General features: G+C 38.1%; 1 long non-coding RNA gene across 1 annotated transcript; it reads right to left on the bottom strand.

Annotated features, from left to right (window-relative positions):
- Positions 1-835: 835 nt before the first annotated feature.
- LOC126956067 (uncharacterized) lies at positions 836-16,023 on the bottom strand. The gene is made up of 3 exons (XR_007726234.1): positions 15,728-16,023; positions 6,539-6,655; positions 836-1,998 (listed from the first exon to the last, which is right to left on the bottom strand). It is a non-coding gene; the product is annotated as an uncharacterized LOC126956067 (long non-coding RNA).
- Positions 16,024-16,774: the final 751 nt, after the last annotated feature.

Here is a 16,774-nt window from a genome sequence, read left to right as displayed (position 1 = left end):
TAGATTGGCTCACTCAAGTTGATCATAACCTCCTCCTGAGTTTTAGGGGCTGGAAAGCTAAAAAGCTACATATCCTAAATTCCTTTGCGTCTTGAGTTCCAGACATATTTTAGATTCTGCCAATCAGATGGACTCATATAGTATGGAGATCTGAAAAGAGACTGGTGGATGCAAGGAAGCTATTTTGGGGAAGAATCTGATCAAGGCATTTATTAGATTTTCAATAAAATCCATGTCTTAGTCCATTTTGGCTGCCTAAACAACAAACATTTATTTCTTAGAGTTCTGGAGGCTGAGGAGTCTGAGATCAAGGTACCAGCAGATTTGGTGTCTGGTGAAAGCCTGCATCCTGGTTCATAGATGGCCATCTATGGCCATCATGTTATGTCTTCACATGCAGGAGGGATGGAGGGAGCTCTCTCTCTAATAAGGGCACTAATCCCATCCAGGAGAGTTCCTCTGTCATGACCTAATTTCCTCTCAAAGACCCCACCCACTAATCCTATCATCTTGAGGGCTAGGATTTCAACAGATGAATTTGGTCGGGGGAACACAAACATTTACTCCACCACAGTCTATAAGCCACAAGCCACAAACAGTCTATAAGCCATAAACAGGTTGAGTCACTGCTTTATGCCTTCTTTCTAGGAAATGCGTCTGCTCTCATGTTTACATTTCTTGTGTGCGTGGATGATTTCTATGTTAGTCAGCTGTTAATGCAATAATGCTGCATAACAAATCAGCTCTCTTAGTCTGTCCTGTGCTGCCGTAACAGAATTACTGGAGACTGGGTAATTTATAAAAAAACAGAAATTTATTTTTCACAGTTCTGGAGGCTGGGATGGATATCCAAGATCAAGGCACCTGCAGGTTTGGTCTCTGGTTTCAAGATGATGCCTTGCTGTGTCCTCACAGGACTGAAGAGCAGAAGAGAGAGACAGCCCATTCCCACAAGCTCTTTTCATGATGGCATTAATCCATTCATGAGGGCAGAGCTCTCATGACTTAAACAGCTCCCCAAGGGCCCCACTTCCCAACATGGTGGCATTGAGGTTGGGTTTCTTACATGTAAATCTTAGAGAGGACAAAAAATATTCAAACTGTAGCACCACTGCCAAATTCAGAGGCTTGCAACAAGCCTTTATAGTTTTTTGCTCACAGTTTTATGGGATATTTGGGGGAGCTCTGCTTCAGGCTGCAGGTCACCTGGGCTTTCTTCAAGCTTCAGATTGGGTTCTGATCTCCACATTGTCCATGATTGATGGTTATCCATGACATGTTCTTCCCATGACAGATCAAAGAAGCTTAGGAGAGAAGCCATGTCACACACCACATTGAAAGCTTCTGCTCTTATGTCTGCTCCTGTTTTGTTGTCCAAAGTAAAATACCTGGCCAAGCTCAAAGTCAATGGAATAGGCAAGTATACTTATCCTCCAGGGGAAAAAGGAAGGGAATTAATATTTTGTAAAAAGTTGACCAGATCAGCTGGGTGCAGTGGCTCATGCCTGTAATCCCAGCACTTTGGGAGGCTGAGGCGGGTAGATCACGAGGTCAGGAGATCGAGACCATCCTGGCCAACATGGTGAAACCCTGTCTCTACTAAAAATACAAAAATTAGCTGGGCATGGTGGTGCGTGCCTGTAATCCCAGCTACTCGGTAGGCTGAGGCAGGAGAATCGTTTGAAGCAGGGCGTCGGAGGTTGCAGTGAGCCAAGATCGTGCCATTGCACTCCAGCCTGGCGACAGAGCAAGACTCCGTTTCAAAAAAAAAAAAAAGATGACCAGGTCTATTCCAACTTCCGATAGAAATCTCAAGCTGAGAATATTTTTCTTGGGCTCCAGATCCTGTCTGTGAGACATCTTCTCTGTGTTCATGCTGCTTCTAAGGCTGTCGTCAGAGATGACTGTGACCTACCCACAGCAGGTGGGAGTGGATATTAATAACGGCCAATTCACAGAATAAAGCAGGAAGTCTCTTTCAGGAGATTGACTTGGCTCCTGCAGAGAAAAAACATAGGAGAGAGGCTGGGCACTCGTGTGTATGCAACTAAAAGTTCCTTTAAATATAGATGAAAATCTATCATTTAAAGCCTTTGATGATCTAGTCCCTTTCTAATTTTTCAGTTTTTATCTTGCACAGTTTCTTCTTTGGAAAATTCTGTTTTATTCAAACTACAACAAACAAAAACAAACCTAAAATAAATGAAAGAAAGGTCTTGTTTGAATACCGACATTTCCCGGCATGGGAGGATACATTCAATCTCATTTACCATTTAAAAAGACATAAAATTGACACACAGCCTGAAATAACTTTTATTATATTACCAGGTTTTCAATCATCCAAATTAAACGTGAAAGTACCATTTTGTTGAATTTTTCATCTAAAAACACGTTTGATTTTGAGCATTTTTTTTTTCAAAGTGTAGATGAATAAGGACTTTCAGAAGCCTTCCACCAACCTTGAACCCCGGCTTCAGCTGAAGTATATAATTGCTTCAGACAAAAACAGGAAACCTTTGAAATAAGCTCTTTTTAAATAAAGTATTTTAAAAATTGATATGTTCCTTCTTACACAATACTTCTCCCAAATTGGTCTTACCACTTAAGCTGAGTTAGGAAAACATACGACTCAGAGGTAAGAGTGTATATATATACACATATATACACACACACACACACATATATATATATATACACACACACACTGCACCTAACATGTAACTGAGACTACCAGGAGAAGCCACATCTTAGAACTTACTGTGAACAGAGGATAAAGATGGGTAGGTTGAAATCCCCTTAGTTTCTGCCCGAGTTTGATTTCTTTATTTTTTTTCAAGGGGTTTATTGTGCCACACACCAGAGAGATGAATTTTATCTCTGAATTTTATCAGTCCTCTTCAAATGATGACAATCAATACCACCACAATTCCAACTTCTTATCTCAGGAGTCTAATTGTATTTTTCAAAAACTTTTTATTATGGAAAATTTCAAACATATGCAGAAGTAATCAAAAATACTATAAGGAACCTCATGTGGTTATCACCCTGCTTAAAGAATTATTTAGTCCCAGCCAATCTTATGCCATCTAAATGCTGACCCACTTTCCTTCATTACACTGGGTAATTTGAAAGCAAATCTGAAACATCTTGTCATTTCATCTGTAAATAGTTTAGTTTGCATCTCTGAAAGTTCATGATTACTTCACAAAATTCAATATCATTTTCAGGATGAATATTATATTGTAAATAAACATAGGGTATAAATTGCTGTTAAAGAGAAAATTCAGTTGTTTCTTGATTAGACACAATTCACAACTGAAATCACCATGATGAATCATCTTCAGTGAATGTCAGAACGTGTAAACCACAGAGGCATTAATTTATCAAACTTGGCACGGAACATATCACTTCAATAGCCAACTGTAATTGGAATATTTTCATTGTATTTATTTTAAACAAATTCAAAAAGAGTTTTCTACATTCTGCTTAGCTGCCAGTTTTTTTAATTCTTCCCATGATTGCTCTTGAGTGATTTTCTAGGGAATTAATTATCTTTGCAAAATCATATTTTTCCCCAATATCTATTAATAATCAAGGAGTTTGAACTTTAAACTTTACATGTTCCTTCAAATCAGCTTCTTTTTCCTACTTGTATTGTAACACACACTGTCACAGTTTGCCTACCCAGTTATCAAACTTTAAAAGGTATTAGCATTCTATCATCACCTCCTCACCAGGTTCCAGGTGCTTAAATTCCAAGACATTTAATATTGTTATCATCAGCATTTCCCAAGTGACTTATTGAAAATAAGGTGGTGGTGGTGGTGGTGGTGGCGGCCTGTGTGTACTGAGGGAAGTTTAGGGATGATAAAAACAACTCTCATTTTAGCTCTAAGCATTGCTGGCTTGCCTACTAGTTTAAAAAATTCATTATCACTACGAATTTTCACTGCCATATGATACTTCTTTCTTGTTTTCCTAAAAATTACTTGTCCTGTTTTTTTTGTTTGTTTGTTTGTTTTTTGTTTTTTTTTTTTTGAGACAGTGTCTCACTCTGTCGCCCAGACTAGAGTGCAGTGGCACAATTCTCAGCTCACTGCAACCTCCACCTCCTGGGCTCAAGCAATTTTCATGCCTCAGCTTCCCAAATAGCTGCGATTACAGGCATACACCACCACACTTGGCTAATTTGTTTGTGTGTGTGTGTGTGTGTGTGTGTATGTATTTTTAGTAGAGACAGGGTCTTGCCATGTTGGCCAGGCTGGCCTGGAACTCCTGGCCTCAAGTGTTCCGCCTGCCTCGACCTCCCAAAGTACTAGGGTTACAGTCATGAGCCACCTTGCCCAGCCATTAGTGGTAATTTATTAGTCAATTTTTTATATTATATTATTTTATTTATTTTTAATTGAGATATAACTGACAAACACTGTATGTATTTAAGATGTACAACATGGTGTTTTGATACATATACATACTGTAAAATGATTCCCCAAATAAAGCTATGTAACCTATTTATCACTTCACATATCTGTTTTTTGCTGATCTACACTTTTGGCAAAATTCAAATATCCAATATATTATTATTCTATGGTTACGATGCAATACATTAGATTTCCAGAACTTGTGCATTTTCAGACTGTGAGGTTGTACCCTTTGATCAACATTTCCCCATTTTCCTCCAACCCCTGCCCCCTAGCAAACACCGTTCTGCTTTCTGTTTCTACGAGTTAGACTTTTTTAGATAACATATATGAGTAAGATTATGCAGCGTTTGTCTTTCTGTGCCTGGGTTATTTCACTTAGCATAATGTCTTCCAATTTCATCCAAGTCGTTGCAAATGGCAGGCTCTCGTTTTTTAAAGTTGAATATTATTCCTGTGTGTGTGTGTGTGTGTATATATACACGTGTATATTATACACACTTATGCATGTAAGTATGTATACATATGTATACATCTATACCAATGCATGTATACATACATGTATACATACATATACATAGATATCAATGTATGTACACATACATGTATACATACATATACATATATACGCAAGTGTGTATTTATACATACACATGTATGTGTATGTATATGTACGCGTGCACATGTACATGCACACGTGCATACACATGTATACATGTGCACACATATGTACGCATATGTATACACACATGTATATACATATACACATATGTATATATACATGTGTATACATATGTACGTATACATATGTATATCTACACATATATCCATATGCATATACTCACATGTACATGTACATATGTATATGGATACATATATACGTATATACATGTGTATACATATACATATACATGCATATATACATATGTATACACGTGTATGTATATACATGCATATAGGTGTATAGATGTATGCATGTATATAACATATATATACATGCATGTGTACGTATATATAGTTTACATGTATGTATATGTGCATGTACACACATTCCTGTGTGTATATACACATAATATATACATATATGTATATTCATATATACATATACATATATACACACATATACACACATACACATATTCACACATTTTCTTTAACCATTCTTCCATTGATGAACACAGTTGGTTTCATTATCTTGGCTATTGGGAATAATGCCTCAGTGAACATGGTGGTGCAGATATATCTGAGATACTGATTTCATTTCATTTGGATATATACCCAGAAGTGGGATTGCTAAATCATTTAGTAGTTCTATTTTTAGTTTTTGGAGGAAACTCCATACTGTTTTCCATAATGGTTGTGCCAATTTACAATTGTATCATTTTCTTCACATCCTTACCAGCACTTAATTATTTTTTGATTTTGTGATAATATCCATCCTAATAGGTTTGAGGTTGTATCTCATTGTGGTTTTGATTTGCAGTTCCCTGATGACTAGTGATGTTGAGCACCTTTTCATATACCTGTTGGCAATCTCTATGTCTTCTTTGGAAAAATGTCTCTTCAGGTCCTTTACCCAACTTTTAATCACGTTATGAGTTGCATGAGTTCCTTATGTATTTTGGATATTAAGCCCCTATCAGATATATGGTTTCCTGTGCAGGAATTTTTTAGTTTGATGTAGTCCTACTTATTTATGTTTGACTTTGTTGTCTGTGCTTTTAGTGTCATACCCCCCAAAATTATTGGCAAACCTAATGTCAAAAACCTTTCTTCTCTCTTTTCTTCCAGGATTTTTACAGTGTTAGGACTTATGTTTAAGTCTTCAATCCACTGTGAGTTGATTTTTGTATATGGTGTGAAATAAGAGTCCAGTTTCATCCTATGACAAGTAAATATCCAGTTTTTCCAGCACCATTTACTGAAGAGACTGTCCTTTCCCCATTGTGTGTTCTTGGCAACTTTGTTGAAAATGAATTGACTAAATTCTTAGCTTGGCCTCTGGGCTCTCTATTCTGTCCCATTGGTCTCTGTCTCTGTTTTTATGGCAATACCATACTGTTTTGACGACTATAGCTTTGTAATAAAATTTGAAATCAGGTAGCATGATGCCTTACCATTCCATGTCATTTCCTTCTGCTCTGTCCAAACCATTTCGAATAATTTATTCCTTAAACTCCTTTCAGATTACCAATGTGTTTCCTAATAATTGGTCGTATGTGCATTAAATATCTCTAGAAGGAAACACAAAAAAACAAGTAATCATTTTCTATGAGCTAGGAAACTGGGTGGGGCAAAAGACTTTTCATTGTATACTTTTACAATTCTTATTTTTGAATAATGTGGATGCATTAGCTATATATGTGCATGCATACTATATACACAAATATACACAAATGTGTATGTAGATGTATATAAATAAATAAAATGCAGCAATATCTAATATAACTATTTTTCTATATATTGATTCTAACATGAAAACTTTTTTTAATTTAACTTTTATTTTACATTCAGGGGTACATGTGCAGGTTTGTTATATGAATAAACTTGTGTCATGGGGGTTTCTTGTACAGATTATTTCATCACCCAGGTGTTAAGCCTAGTACCTATTGGTTATTTTTCCTGATCCTCTCCTTCCTCCCACCTTCCATCCTCCCATAGGCCCCAGTGTGTGTTGTTCTCCTCTATGTGTCCATGTGTTCTCATCACTGAGCTCCCACCTATAAGTGAGAACATGCGGTTTTTTTTGGGTTTTGTTTTTTTTTTTTTTTTTTTTTTTTTTTGGGAGAGGGTGGAGAGGGGCAGTGAGACAGAGTCTCGCTGTGTCCCCGAGGCTGAAGTTCAGTGGCATGATCTCGGCTCACTGCATCCTCCGCTTCCTGAGCTCAGATGATCTTCCCACCTCAGCCTCCTGAGTAGCTGGGATTACAGGCATGTGCCACCATGCCTGTCTAATTTTTGTGTTTTTAGTAAAGATGGGGTTTTACCATGTTGGCCAAGCTGAGAACATGCAGTCTTTGGCTTTTGCACTGGTTTGCTAAGAATAACGGTCTCCAGCTCCATTCATGTTCCTACAGAGCACATGATACCATTCTTTTTTATGCCTGCACAGTATTCCATAACATGAAAACTTTTACTGTGGCACATCTTTAGACTTTTGTACTTTTTATAGGATTACTTCTGTATTTTAGGAGGAGATTTGGAATTCTTCATTAGTATCTACATAATATAATTTTTTTAGGAATAAAAATATTTAAAACTAGACATCTAAAATTAAATCATGAAGTAAAATTGAACTCAGCTTTAAAAAATAATTGAAAAATTAAGTTGGCTTTCAAAAGTAATTCCTCATATTACCTAAATTGATACTTAGCTATATTGTCTGAAGACATTTCTAAACCAAGGACATCTGTAACCTGTGAATTAAAGTCTCTATTCATGGCTTTTTTTTTTTTTTTAACTATGGAGACCTTAGGAGCTAGAGAGATACAATAAAAGGAAGAAGAGATTTTTTTTAAAATGACATCTGCTTAAAGGAGGAGAAGTCATTAGATCTACTATCTTCCTACATCAACCAAGTATAAAGGTAAAATAAACTATTTTTCAGATAAACAAGATCTCAAAAAATTTACCTACCATGCACCCTTTCTAAGGAAAGTACCAATGAATGTGCTCCACCAGAACAAGGAAGTAGACCAAGAAAGAGCAAAACAAGAGATTCAATGCAAGAAAGATGTAAAGGAAGTCTCCAAATTAATGGGAAAGGAAATTCCAAGAAAACAGTAGGCAATCCTAGGTATCGATCGTTCAATTAATGTGGTCCAGAAGGTTCTAGAAGAGACATCTTCCAAAAAGTAAAAGTGATAGTGTACTTAATTTGTTTGAATATATAAAGAGGAGATTTATAGGGGGAGTGTTTGGAAATTAGTGATAAATACATAGAAAACTAAGCAAATGGAAAAACAAGACAAACATTCACTTTAGGGAAAGAAAATGTAAGGGGGAAAAGCAATCATATTGTATTATATTGTTGAGCTTTCTTTTTCATTTATGTATTGTCATAATAACATGTTTACTGGGTACTGATTGTAAGTTTACTGGGAGGGTGGGTAGATGGGAAGTGTTTTTTCTCTCTCTCTCTCTCTCGATCCCTGTGTATGTGTATGTGTAAGAGAGCAATATCTTCAGTTTCCATAGAGTTAAGTTGATGGTAATGCCTAAAACAGAAAAAAAAGTAGCAATATAAACATTTTTTCCAGAGATACACAAATAATACATCAGAGGAGCTGAAACTAATTGCCTCTGGAAAACTGGTAATGAGAGGAAAAAGAAAGGCTGCTCTTTCTCATAAAATATATAGACTTGTTTGACTCTTGTCATAGGTTGATTCTCTGGAAAGTAGATTCTGAGATGGATCCAGGAGGTTTAGTGGGGAGTATTCTTGGGATCAAGGAAGAGACGGGAATGAAGAACAAGGGAGACTGTTCCTTATAGGTAAGCCCCTTTGGGGAGGTGGCAGGGTGGACGGTGGATCTAAGAGCAAATAGTATATTCATTACATGGAATGTGTTTATGCTCATGTCATAGAAGTTGGAGAACAGAACTTTCAGCTCTCTTAACTTTGCTTTCTTAAAAAACGATATGTTATTGTCATATACATATCTTAATTCAATGGTTGTTCTACACTCAAGATGCCTCCCATAGAAACCTCCCTTCCAAAAAAAAGGAGGTATGTGGTAATACAAAAAAGATCTAAGTATTCTTGCATGTCAGAGTTTGGGGAGCACTCTGTTAAATCCATTGTCACTCAGATTTATTTGTCCACAGACCCGTTTTCAAATCACATGATGTTATCCTAAGGAATACACTAATAAACTCATTTAATTGTTGTTGAGCTTTCTTCAAGAATGCAATCCCCAATGTTGTCATTGTTCTTAGAAGGAAACATAACTGTCTTTAGAAGGAAGATTCCAAGAACTGGTTGATTGTGGTGAAAACAGAGTCTGCCTATACATGCCTGGGTGAGCACTGAAAATGGAAACAAAACAAACAAAGCACACCTCAGGCAAAAGAGGAGAACCAGGGGAAAGAATAAAAATAGTGGTGAGGAGTGGAGGCTGTTTAGAACCAGGTTTGAAAAATGCAGTAAGCATCAAGGGGAATCATAAGGGCCCAAATGGGAAGCCGTTTTGTTTGCTTGTTTTTAAATAGAAGTTTAGAGGAGGGGAAGGCTTTCTCCCCAGGATGCTGGATGGAGGAAAAGGATCTTATTAAGGAAGAGGTGGGTTGGATTCCAGGAAAGGCAGGCAACTACATTGAGCTTCAGGTGAATGAGATCATTTAGTTTCAACCTAAACTGGCTGTGTCTGGAGCAGCCAGACGTCAGGGAGCCTGAGATCTGCCAGGGACTCTGCAAAAACAGGAGCAAACCAGCCTAAGGGGAAAGGAATGAAAAGTGCAGAGCATGACTTAAGTGTCAGGCTCGATCAGTCAAGATCAGTGACTCTTGGTGTGTCTGTGATTGTGTCTGTGATTTTTCCACCTGTGTCTAATCTATTTGGTAAAACTTCCCCAGGCTGGGCTAGCTTTATCCTCTGAAACAGAGACGTAATAAATGTCTTCCCCATTGCAGAGGTCTGAGATAAAGAACAGTAAATTAAATTTATTAAGGAGGTAGGATATACCGATGATAAGATTGAAGATTAAGGAAATAGAAAACAGATGTACTATAGAAAGTATCAATATAGTCAAACTTTGATTCTTTGAAAATATGAAAAAAAAATGACAAACTCCTGGCTACGGGGAGGTTTGGGAAAACAGAGTGGTCTTTTGATTCTAAGATGACCCCCCAGAGAATAAAAAAAATGTGTGCACACCTTTATCTTTGGTCTTATAGGAGCGGGTGAAGGAAGTGAACTGGGTGAACATGAAATTACTTGTAATTGAGTAAGCCTGGGAAAATTTCACCAAGAGAGCTAATGGTGGATGTAAGGATCATCTTCACAGGTCCTAAGCATTTTTCTCTTCTGAAACTGAGTGTGTGTGTGTGTGTGTGTGTGTGTGGGAGGGATTGACCTCAGATCACCTGAGGTCAAGAGTTCAAGATCATCCTGGCTAACACGGTGAAACACCGTCTCTACTAAAAATACAAAAAAATTATCTGGGCATGGTAACACACGCCTGTAGTCCCAGCTACTCGGGAGGCTGAGGCAGGATAATGACGTGAACCCGGGAGGCGGAGCTTGCAGTGAGCCGAGATCGCGCCACTGCGCTCCAGCCTGGGTGACAGAGTGAGACTCCATCTCAAAAAAAAAAAAAAAAAAAAATGTAAATAGATACTAAAAAACATTAAAATATAATGTAGGGTAACAAAATTATAGTGTTAAAAGCCGATAAGTTGTTGCCAGGGCTTAGGGCTGGGAGGAGGGTAGGACACTCAAGAGAAAGGAAATTGTTTCTTAGTGTTAATTGGATCAGTTCTCGATTCTGATTGTGATGGCAATTACAGGAATCTATACATGCAATAAAATGTCAAAGAGCTACATACACACTCTCAAAAATTGTACATGTAAAAACTAGTGATATCTGAATAAAGTCTGCCATTTAGTTCAATGTCAGTTTCCTGGTGTTGTGAATTGAACTGTTCTTATGTAAGATTATATCATTGGGGGAAGCTGGATGAAGGGCTCATAGGAACTCATTGTGTTCAATGAACTTACTGAACTCAAATTTCTATTTGAAATTTCGATATGAGTATGAAATTATTTCAAAATAAAGAGCTTAAAACACTTGGTGGGGTGTTAAATAATAAGAATATGACAGACATTCATTACCAACCACCCACTTGAGGAGTGCATTACCATTACTTTAGAAAGCTTTAAAGCACTCTTTCCCAACCTCTCCCCTCTCCCTCTCCCATCAGAGACAACTACGAACTAGATTTTTGTATTCATTATCTCTTTGCTTTTCTCTATAGTTTTAAATTCATGTATTTATATCCTTCCAAATATATTGTTTAATTTTGTGTGTTTTGAATGCTATGTAAATGGAGTCATTCTGCATATATTCTTCTACTACTGGCTTTTTTACTCAACATTTCCTTTCTAAACCTCATCTGTGTAGCTTTCTTTTTTTTTTTTTTTTTTTTGGAGATGGAGTCTTGCTCTGTTGCCCCAGACTGCAGTGCAGCAGCACAATCTCAGCTCACTGCAACCTCTGCCTCCTGAGTTCAAGCAATTCTCCCTGCCTCAGCCTCCCAAGTAGCTGGGATTACAGGGTGCCCACCAGCATGCCTGGCTAATTTTTGTGTTTTTAGTAGAGACGGGGTTTCACCATCTTGGTCAGGCTGCTCTTGAACTCCTGACCTCAGTTGATCTGCCTGCCTTGGCGTCCCAAAGTGCTGGGATTACAGGCATGGGCCACTACATCCAGCCATCTGTAGCTTTTTGATTTCTTCATTTATGTATTCATTGTGAATACAGCTAGTTTATTCCTTTGTTTATCAACATTTGGTCTGTTTTCAGTTTTTTGTTTTTTTTTTTTCAATTACAAACAGTGCTGGTATAAACATCCTTTTACATGCCTCCTGGTAAATAGTGCAAGAATTCCTCTAGGGAATATACCTAGGGGTGAAATTTCTGGGTCAGAGAGTTCAGCTACCTTTTGTATTTACTAAATGATGCCGACTTATTTTCCAAAGTGGTGTAACCACTGCTGCACATTCTCATTCGCATCAGGTATTGTCAGGATTCTTACTTCTTATGTGTGTGGTAAGTGTAAAATGGCATGTGATCATTGCGGTTCTAATTTTTTCCCCAATTTCTAGTAAGATTGAGCATTTTCCATGTATTTTTTGCCATTTCTTTCTCTTCTGTGAAACACATATGTAACATTTCTGCTCATTCATCAGTTGTATTGTTCATTTTTTTCTTACAGGTTTATAGAGTTCCTTGTATATTCTGGAACTTAATTCTTTATGTTATAAATACCTTCTCCCAGTTTCTGACACTTATTTTTTACTTTCATTACAGTGTCTTTTATTTTTATTTTTTATTTGTTGAGACAGGCTCTCACTCTTGCCCAGGCTGGAGTGTAGTGGCACAATTATGGCTCACTGCAACCTTGACCTACCAGGCTCAAGTGATCCTCACACCTCAGCCTCCCAAGCAGCTGGGACTATAGGTGTGTACTACCATGCCCAGCTAATTTTTAATTTTTTGTAGAGACAGCATCCTACTGTTTCCCAGGTTGGTCATTACAGTGTATTTTTGGGAATGTAAACTCTTAATTTTAATGTGGTTGATCTCATTTTAAGAATCATTCTATTTATAATATATATATTTAGAAAGTCTTTATAAACTAGGAAGCTATAAAATTATCAATGTGTATTAATTTTTGATAAATTTTATAATTTTGCTTTTCAAATTTAAGTCTTTAATACACCAGAAATTGGCTTTTTGTGTGATATAAGAGGTCCAATTTTATTTTTTTTAACACATGAGTAATATGTTTTCCCCATAACCACATATTGAAATAATTAGTATTTCCTCCAAGTGTCTGCAATGCCAGCTCTAAGGAAAAAAAAATTTCTATGCATGTGTGTTATGTTTCTGGATTCTATATTCTGTTGCCCTGGTCCATCTATATGTTTTTTCCCAATACCACACTATCTTAATTGCTATAGCCCTAGAACAATTGTAGTATCTGGAGGACAAGATCTCCTGTAGGGTTCTTCTTTTTGAGTGTCATGTATTTTCTTGGTCCTTGGCTCTTTCATATTCATTTTGGGATTGGTTGCCAGGGTTCCCAAGAAGCTCATGGAAATTTTTATTAGGATTATATTAAATATATAAAGTCATGTGTCTTCAAGGTTATGTGCTTATATACCTGATAACATTTTGCAGCTAAATAGATCATATGGAGAGCATTATAATTCATTAGATCATTGTGGCATATCAGAGGCAGGGGGTTGATTTGGTACGGAGTTGCATGAAGCTGGTGCTTCTTTCCCAGCTCCAGTGCATCAGAATTTAATAACAATATGGAAGGAGAGTTTATGCTCAAATTGCCATGAACAGAGTTTTCACCTACAAAGGGTTGTACCCAAAATCAGAAGATCTCAGGAATTGCTATTACTATTACACAAGTACAATGAATTGCTATTGCAATTTCAGTGAAGTTTGTATTTCTGGTGTGCTCAGTACAAAACATTGCAACTAGACCTGAAAGCAAATACAATAGAATATAGCAGTAAAAAAAAGTCTTTTGTCTTCAGTACGTCTATCCATGTCTTCCTATCCATAAAGAATTTGTAATAATTTTTCAGAACAAAGACTCTTGATCCAATTCAGATGAGAATGTGTGATTATACAAATATGGGTGCAGGATGAACATAAAAAATAGGAAGAATGTAGACTACTCTGCTCTTAGATCAAATTAATATTCCTTTTTTTGCAGTTTAATTAGGCCTAAATAAAAAGCCACGTGAAGTCTGGAGATACTGGACATAGGAGATTTGTCAAGCCATTTTTCCCACCACCAATGCCTGAGCACGACCTCATTTATCTTGGTCAATGAAGCTCAAGGAAGCATTGCACTTTGGCTCCGGCTTTAAGTTTTGTATGTTGATATGTATCCCATGTCTTCTAACAATAAAGTGCTATTTCACTGGCATTAATCACTGTCAAAGGCTTTCCGGTAAATTCTTTAGGCACTCGCCTTGTGGGAAAAGGTATCAGTTTGCCACATCATAAGAAATGGGCTGTTCATAATGTTGTGTTGTAACTTGATTCTTGTGAGGCATTGGTTGAACACAGTAACAGACCAGAGTCAATGATGATACACAGTGTCTAGCCCTTAAAAGATGGTTCCAAAAATTAATCCTTGTTTTTGTTTGCCTATAGTGTCAATTCAATTGACTAATAATAGGTGACTCTTGGTCACATTAATATGATTAAGAAAAGGCACCACTTTTCAAATAGTCTAGGTGTTTAGTCTAGGTGTTTCATATAAAATTACATAACAGTTTTTTGCTGCTCGGGGTTATAGGGTAGCCAGGCAGGATCCTTGCACTTAAGAAATTTAAAATGTAATACATGAAAAAGCAAGTGAACAAAAATAACCTTGATTATCAATCGGTCAACTGCATTAATTCAGCATCCATTTGAGATAGAGCAGTGGTCTTCAAACTTTTTTGAATGCTTTTCTCCTAAAAGAATTTTTAAAAGCTGGATACCTGCTCCTGCTTCTGCTGCCAATGTGGGGGTATCAAAAAGAAACTGCCATTGAGGGTTGCTACACAGGCACAATACGTACGCTACGCTAATTAACGAAGACCGTTTCAGGTAGGATCAAAAAACATGACTGGTTTATTAGGATGCGAGAAAACTCGGGTTTGTTCCTTTCAATTCTAGTAAGGTTAAATACTAGTTAACATTTAAATTAAGTGCCTGCATGTGCCAGGTCTTATTGTAAGCACTTTATATGGTTTATGTCATTTAAACTTCACAAAAACCCTATGAATTATCCTCATTTCATAGAGAACTAAGGTTATTGAAGTTTAAGTAATAGGGAAGCAAGCATCAACCCCAGGCGTTTGTCTCCAGAGCCCATATTGACAACCATTGTATTCCCCTAACCCTTTAAAAGGCAAAGACTGTCTCTTCTCAGTGCTGTTATCAAAACACTTTTCGCCTGGAACCTAGAGGCATTCTTGTGTCTCTGTTTCCACAAAGATTTGTGTGTTTCAGATGGGAAGGGCTGCTCCAGTGTTCTGGATGTGGTCTCCGAGGATGTTTTGGGTGTGCTGCATTTTCTTTTCTTTCTTTTCTTTCTTTTCCTTCCCTTCCTCCCTTCCTCCCTTCCTCCCTTCCTTTTGAGACAGAGTCTCACTCTGTCGCCCAGGCTGGAGTGCACTGGCACAATCTCAGCTCACTGCAACCTCTGCCTCCTGGGTTCAAGCGATTCTCCTGCCTCGGCCTCCTGAGTAGCTGGGATTACAGGTGCCCGCTACCACGCCCAGCTAATTTTTATATTTTTTTCATAGAGATGGGGTTGCACCATCTTGGCCAGGTTGGTCTCGAACTCCTGACCTCAGGTGATCCGCCCGCCTTGGCCTCCTAAAGTGCTGGTATTACAGGTATGAGGCACCGTGTCCGGCTGCGTGTGCTGCATTTTCAGCACGTACACCAAGTGTCTCCTCATGGGGCTGACGTGTGGGAGCAGGGAAGCCACCGTTCACTTTCCAGAACCCAAAGGGGCAAAGTGACATCATAAAATTGTCAGAATGTCCCTTGACACAACCGTACCTGTTTGTCTGTAGCATCGTGTCCTTGGTGAGCCCCTCTTCCCTTCTGGACATGAAGACATCGCCCAGAAGTAACTCTGACTTGGAGAAGAAAAGAAACAGAAGAAAAGAAAACCAGGGAACCGTAGCTCTTTCACCAGTTTAAAAAAATCTTTAACTTAAGATAGAATCAAGTTCTTTTTGAGGCAAAAACTGCATAGTCACAGCTGTTACTAGAAGAAAAAAAAACAAAACCAAAAAAAAACAAGTTTAGAGAATCAAGCACTTGTCCTTGTAGATTTTGATTACTATTGCCTTTGGGTCAGATTCTCTCATTAGAGTCAAATAAATGTTTTCCATCATGACCAAAAAATGTTTTATACAAATTCCATTTCCCAGAACTCTGTGAATGAAATGGAAACCCCCTTTTCTGGTTGTGGAAAAAAACCAAACCAAAACAAACCTCACAACCTCCCAGCTCCATCTTTCTTAAGTACCCCCTGGTTTTGCTAGGTGGCGCCATAGGCTAATGCATGGGTCTTCCTTGACTTCCCCGGCGGCCTCCTCCTGTGAGGCAGGAAGAAAGGCTTCTGCGGTTCCCTTGGAGTTTAGGATCAGACCAGCCCACAGGAGGTGAGATCCGTTTGCCAAGACTCGCCTCTGTCATGTTAGGAGATGCCCCCTCCCCTTTCCTGATTGATCACAGCTGGTAGTGAGGGGATTCTTGGCCATGTGCTTTAGCCGTTCTTGAGGGAAATTCTGGGGAATCTTAAACTTGATCCTAAATATTGCGTTTCTCTCTAAGTCTCCTAAAAATTGTTCATGTATTTGGGGAGGGAGGCTCACGCTCATATTGAAGAGTGAAAGAAAGGGACAATAATTCAAAGGTTTGCACCAACTCCATCCCCATCCCCCGCACAAGGTTAATGTGTGGGGAAATCCCAATCCCTGTGCTTCCTGAGAGCCCCGATGTTTCCCAGCCTTGGCAGGGGCCAGGACAACCTTTCTCCATCCTGCAGCTCTCAGAGCCAGCTTGTTGTGGAGGAACGGGAGGCCCTGTTGTAGGAGG

This window comes from Macaca thibetana, chromosome 6 (assembly GCF_024542745.1).
Source record: "Macaca thibetana thibetana isolate TM-01 chromosome 6, ASM2454274v1, whole genome shotgun sequence".
NCBI classification, from domain to species: domain Eukaryota; kingdom Metazoa; phylum Chordata; class Mammalia; order Primates; family Cercopithecidae; genus Macaca; species Macaca thibetana.
Note: the sequence above shows the minus strand (reverse complement) of the source record. Positions and strands in the feature narration are given on the sequence as shown.